Source organism: Callorhinus ursinus, unplaced genomic scaffold (genome assembly GCF_003265705.2).
Source record: "Callorhinus ursinus isolate GAN/ISIS: 27379988/994484 unplaced genomic scaffold, GSC_fseal_2.0 scaffold1, whole genome shotgun sequence".
NCBI classification, from domain to species: Eukaryota; Metazoa; Chordata; class Mammalia; order Carnivora; family Otariidae; genus Callorhinus; species Callorhinus ursinus.
In genome coordinates, this window is record NW_027397063.1 from 61,949,138 (window position 1) to 61,955,212 (window position 6,075).

At 41.1% G+C, this 6,075-nt stretch overlaps 1 pseudogene; it reads left to right on the forward strand.

Annotated features, from left to right (window-relative positions):
- The first annotated feature begins 874 nt into the window (after positions 1-874).
- LOC112819528 (poly(A) polymerase alpha pseudogene) lies at positions 875-2,046 on the forward strand (annotated as a pseudogene).
- The last annotated feature ends 4,029 nt before the right edge of the window (positions 2,047-6,075 follow it).

Sequence of the window (6,075 nt, forward strand, 5' to 3'; positions counted from 1 at the left end):
TATATATATATATATATATATATATATATATATATATATATACACAATGGAATACTATTCAGCCAACAAAAAATGAAATCTTGCTATTTGCAATGACGTGGATGGACCTAGAGGGTATTATATTAAGCAAAATAAGTCAATCTGAGAAAGACAATTATCATATGATCTCACTGATATGAGGAATTTAAGAAACAAAGCAGGACCATAGGGGAAGGTAGGGAGAAATAAAATAAGAAAAAATCAGAGAGGGAGACAAACCATAAGAAACTCTTAGTCACAGGAAACAAACTGAGGGTTGCTGGAGGGGAGGGGGGTGGGCGATGGGGCAACCGGGTGATGGGCATTTAAGAGGGCATGTGATAGAATGAGCACTGGGTGTTATAGAAGACTGATGAGGGGCGCCTGGGTGGCTCAGTCATTAAGCGTCTGCCTTCAGCTCAGGTCATGATCCCAGGGTTCTGGGATTGAGTCCCGCATCGGGCTCCCTTATCCTCAGGAAGCCTGCTTCTCCCTCTCCCTCTCCCACTCGCCCTGCTTGTGTTCCCTCTCTCGCTGTCTCTCTCACTGTCAAATAAATAAATAAAATCTTAAAAAAAAAAGACTGATGAATCACTGACCTCTACCTCTGAAACTAATATTACACTATATGTTAATTGAATTTAAATAAAAAATAATTAATTAATTTTAAAAATTAAGTATTCTTATACATCTAGAAGTCATTTTCTTGTAGTTGTTTTGTGAATTGCCCTTTTACATTTTTGCTTGCTCACATCTCAATGTGGAAGTTTGGGGGTATTTTTCTCTTTTTTCTTGTGTGATAAATATACATAACATAAATTTTACCATTTTAAACACTTTTTAGTGTCCAGTTCTGCAGTATTAAGTAAATTCACCATGTTGTGCAACTGTCACCACCGTCCATTCAGGCCTTTTATCGTCATCCCAAACAGAAACTCTGTACCCGATGTTAGGACGAAGGGGAAGGAGGAGAAGAGCTTAAAGCGGCGGGAGCGGTGCGGGAGTGGGGTTGGACCCAGGGCTGAGGCAGGCCACCCCCTCCCTCCCGCCTCAGTGGATCATGCCCAGGGCGGCAGCGGCGGTGGTGGCGGGGGGGGGGGGGGGGGGGGGGGGAGTGACTGGGCGGTGCCGGCGCAGGAGACGGTGCCGTTTCCAGTTACAACGCAGGGATCACAACAAACACAGCCGCCCCAGAAGCATTATGGCATTACCTCTCCTCTCAGCTTAGCAGCCCCCAAGGAGACTGACTGCCTGCTTACACAGAAACTAATTGAGACTCCGAAGCCCTTTGGGGTTTTTGAAGAGGAAGAGGAACTGCAGCGCAGAATTTTAATTTTGGAGAAATTAAATAACCTGGTAAAAGAGTGGATACGAGAAATCAGTGAAAGCAAGAATCTTCCACAATCCGTAATTGAAAATGTTGGAGGAAAAATTTTTACATTTGGATCTTACAGATTAGGAGTACATAAAAAAGGTGCCGATATTGATGCGTTGTGTGTTGCACCAAGACATGTTGATCAAAGTGACTTTTTCACCTCATTCTATGATAAGTTGAAATTACAGGAAGAAGTAAAAGATTTAAGAGCTGTTGAAGAGCCATTTGTACCAGTTATCAAACTGTGTTTTGATGGGATAGAGATTGATATTTTGTTTGCAAGACTAGCACTGCAGACTATTCCAGAAGACTTGGACTTACGAGATGACAGTCTGCTTAAGAATTTAGATATAAGATGCATAAGAAGTCTTAACGGTTGCAGGGTAACCGATGAAATTTTACATCTAGTACCAAACATTGACAACTTCAGGTTAACTCTGAGAGCTATCAAATTGTGGGCCAAACGCCACAACATCTATTCCAATATATTAGGTTTCCTCGGTGGTGTTTCCTGGGCTATGCTAGTAGCAAGAACTTGCCAGCTTTATCCAAATGCCATAGCATCAACTCTTGTACATAAATTTTTCTTGGTATTTTCTAAATGGTATGTGTTTAGATTATATTAAAATAAAATTGATTGTAGACACTGAAAAAAAAAAAAGAAACTCTGTACCCAGTAAACAATAACTCCTCACTTCCCCCATCCCCCAGCACCCAGTAACCACTTTTCTACTTTCTGTCTCTATAAAGCCGTCTATTCTAGGGACCTCATATAAGTGGATTCACACAGTATCTCCCCTTTTACGTCTGGCTTCTTCCACTCAGCATAATGTCCTCAGGTTCATCATTGGCCTTTAGCAGCCCTGAAAGTTGGTATGTTGTAGCAGGTGTCAGAATCCTTCCTTTTTGGGGGCACCTGAGTGGCTCAGTCGTTGAGCGTCTGCCTTCTGCTCAGGTCATGATCCCAGGGTCTTGGGATAGAGCCCCGCATTGGGCTCCCTGCTCAGTGGGAAGCCTGCTTCTCCCTCTCCCACTCCCCCTGCTTGTGTTCCCTCTCTCGCTGTGTCTCTGTCAAATAAATAAAATCTTAAAAAAAAAGAATCCTTCCTTTTTGAGGTGCACAGCAGCTATACTAGTTTCCCCAATGATGCATAAGGTTCTAATTTCTCCACATCCTTGCTAACACTTTTCTTTCTTTTTTTTTTAAATAATATCCATCTTAATAAGTGTCAAGTGATATCCCATTTTGCTTTTGGTAGAAGCATTGGGCTTTTCTTTCTGATTTGCAGGAGCTCTTTTATATTAAAAATTTTGACTGTGTTTCTTGAACATATGTTTCCAGTTTGTTGTTTGCCTTTTGATAATGTGTGTAATTTTTAAAAAGATTTATTATTTATTTGAGAGAGAGCACGTGCGAGCGTGTGGGAGCAGTGGGAGGGGCAGAGGGAGAGAGAGGATCTCAAGCCGACTTCACGCTGAGCGTGGAGCCTGATGTGGGGCTCGATCTCATGACCCCGAGATCATGACCTGAGCCAAAATCAAGAGTTGGACACTTAACTGACTGAGTCACCCTGGCGCCCCTTTTCTGTGCAATTTTTAATGTAAAACTTTTGTTGTTTCTATGTAATCAAATCTATTCATCATTTCCTTAGCACCACTTTGTCTTACTTCAAAGTTTCCCCCTCTCCTTCTATCTGATGAATACTTAACTGCATTTCCTGTTTTCTTTTCCATTTAATTCTTTAATCTGAAATTAATGTAGGGGTAAGATAGAAGGTAAAAGTCTAATGTGTCTTTTTCTCACATCATTATCATCAATGATTCCAGCATTAGTTTTGAGTAAGCTTTCTTTTCACTCTCCCAGCAGATTCTGACTTCTTCATATATGCCAAGATCTGTGGGTGGCACTGTGAGGGGCTTCCCAGACCCCCCTCAGGAGTGAAGAACTTATCCCCCAGTTTCTAGAAGATGGCTTCAGCTTTGGGGAGTGCCTCCCCTCACGAAAATTACCTCACCAATGTCCCACCTCCTTCCATAGCAGTTTGCCTTCAAGGAGAGATCAACATGAAGTAGAAAGGCCCAGACACTTTGCCCTAATGCAGGACAATTCTGAAGGGCCATCCGGCCCCTATGTGACCTCTGGGTTGGCTGAGGCTGTTGTTGGGCCCTTTACCACAAATTGACTTCTCTGCTCAGTCCTGCTTCCTTTCCTTCGCTTTTGCAGGCATTGATTCCAAAATGATTCCCTAACAAGCATCCTGCATGCTGAACTCTAGAGTCTGTTGCAAACATTTTGTTTTATTTATTTATTGAATTTAGCACCATATATTTTGATGTTGGTGGTTTTAGGATCTGGGGCTTTTTGCATTCTTAGTTGTCATTATCTGAATCCCTAAGTTTATGATGCTAGGTAGTAAACAAAACAACATAACACGAAAATGTTAACTAATGAATAAGAAATAAGGCCCCACTCAAACATCACCTTTCAGTCAAACTCACATCTTCCTTTTCCTCAACTGCACTGCAGAACAATGCCAAGTGCAGGTACAATGAAAATTTATTACAAAGGGAGATTTGAAATCTTGCAAAAGAAGCAGAATTTTATGAAGTTGATAGAAGTGATGTTGAAATACCATTTAAATCACCCAAAAAGTCATCAACCAATCAGAAGCTAGTCTAAAACAGCTAAAAGTTGAAGAAAGGAAAATCAACAAGGTTGACAACCTAGTAGGCTCTTCAGAAAAAAAAGGCCTATAGCTTCACTGGTAAATTCTGACATGAAAAAACGAACTCCAGTCCTCCTCAAACTCTTTCAAGACATAGAAGAGGAAAGAACACTTCCTAATTCATTCTATGATGTCAATATTACCATGATACCAAAGCCAGCTGAAGACATCACAAAAAACCCCCTACAGACCAATATCCTTTATGAACATAGAGGCAAAAATCCTCAGCAAAATACTAGCAAACTGAATCCAGCAGCATATTAAAAAGATTATACACCATGAGCAGCTAGGATTTATCCCAGGAACCCGAGAGCCATTCAACGTATACAAATCGGCCAGTGTACTCCCCCACAGTAATAGAGAGAAGGAAAGAAAATATGTGGTTGTCTTAATGCTAAAAGGCATTTGGCAAAATCTAACACTATTCCATGATTAAAACACTCCACAGGCTAGGAATAGAAAGGACTTGTCTCAAATGAAGGGTATTTATGAAAAACGCACAGCTAACATCATACTTCATGGTGAAAGACTGAAAGCTTTCCCTGTAAGATCAGGAACAAGACAAGTATGCTTGCTTTTGCCACTTTTATTTAACATACTGGAAGAAAAAAAAAAGGCAATAAAAGCATCCACACTGCAAATCTCCATTTGCAGATGATACAATTTTATATATAGTTAACCTTAAAGAATACACACACACACACACACACACACACAACCGGAGCTAGTAAATGAGTTCAGGAAAAGTAGCAGTCTTATTCATAACAGCCAAAAAATGGAAACAACCTAAATGTCTATAACTGAAGAATGGATAAACAAAATACAGCATATCCACACAATGGAATATTATTCAGCCATAAGAAGGAGTAAAGTATTGGTATATGCTGCAACACAGACAAGCCTTGAAAACATGCCAAATAAAAAAAGTCAGGCACGAAACACCACGTATTATATGATAAGTGTCTATTTAGGTAAGTGTCCGGAATCAGACCAAATCAATAGAGAGAGGAAATAGACGAGTGGTTGCCAGGGGGATGGGAAGAAGGAAGAATTGGGAAGTAGGAGGTTTCTTTCTGGACTGGTGGAAATATTCTGCAATTAGATTAATGGTGATAGTTGCACAACATTACAAATACACTAAAACCCACTGAATTACATACTTTACCATAACTAAAAATGTGTGTTTTATGTTATGTGAATTTTATCTCAATAAGACTTTTTTTTAAATCTCAATAAGACTTTTTTTTTTAAAAAAAAAAAGAGAGAATGGCCTTTAAATATCAAATGATTGAGGACCCTTGAGGAAAACTGATGAAATTTCTGGGTTTTTTTTCTCAGAAATGGTCCTTACACTGAGAGAGTCAAAATTGAAGTGACAGGCGTCCTATCATGTGATCATATAATTTGGTGAGAATAATTAAGCCAAAACAATGAAATGAAGAATGATTCATTCCTCTTGGGCCCCAAATTCAGTGTTTGACAGCAAGCTATCTAAAATTAGCAAGAGAAGAATCTGATTGGCTGGTCCAGGTCATCTTCTCTGGCCATACCTTAGCTAGGGATGGGCTGGCCTTGAGTCAGGCCATCATTGCCCTCCACTAATCCGTGAGTCACGCTGTCTGGAAGATGGCCACCTAGGGACTCTGGGTGGGGCAGCAGTGTACCCCCTCAGAGCTAAAGCCTTCCCTCTCACCAACACCCCGTCATTTCTCTCTCCATTGTCATCCAACCTAAGAATCAGCCAGTCTCCCCCGGGCCTCCCAGCCCCTGCTACAGAAAGAGTGTCAGCCCAGCCGCCTTCCTTTCCTGACTCCCTCTCGCTCTTCATTCCCCTTTTCCTGCCTCCCTCAGTTCTGTCCTGGAGAAGTTTCAGAGAACATCTTCAGTGCCCTGTTACCTGCTCTGGTGAAGTCTAAAGTTCAGGCCTCGGGACAGTTAAGCTCAAGGCCTCTCACC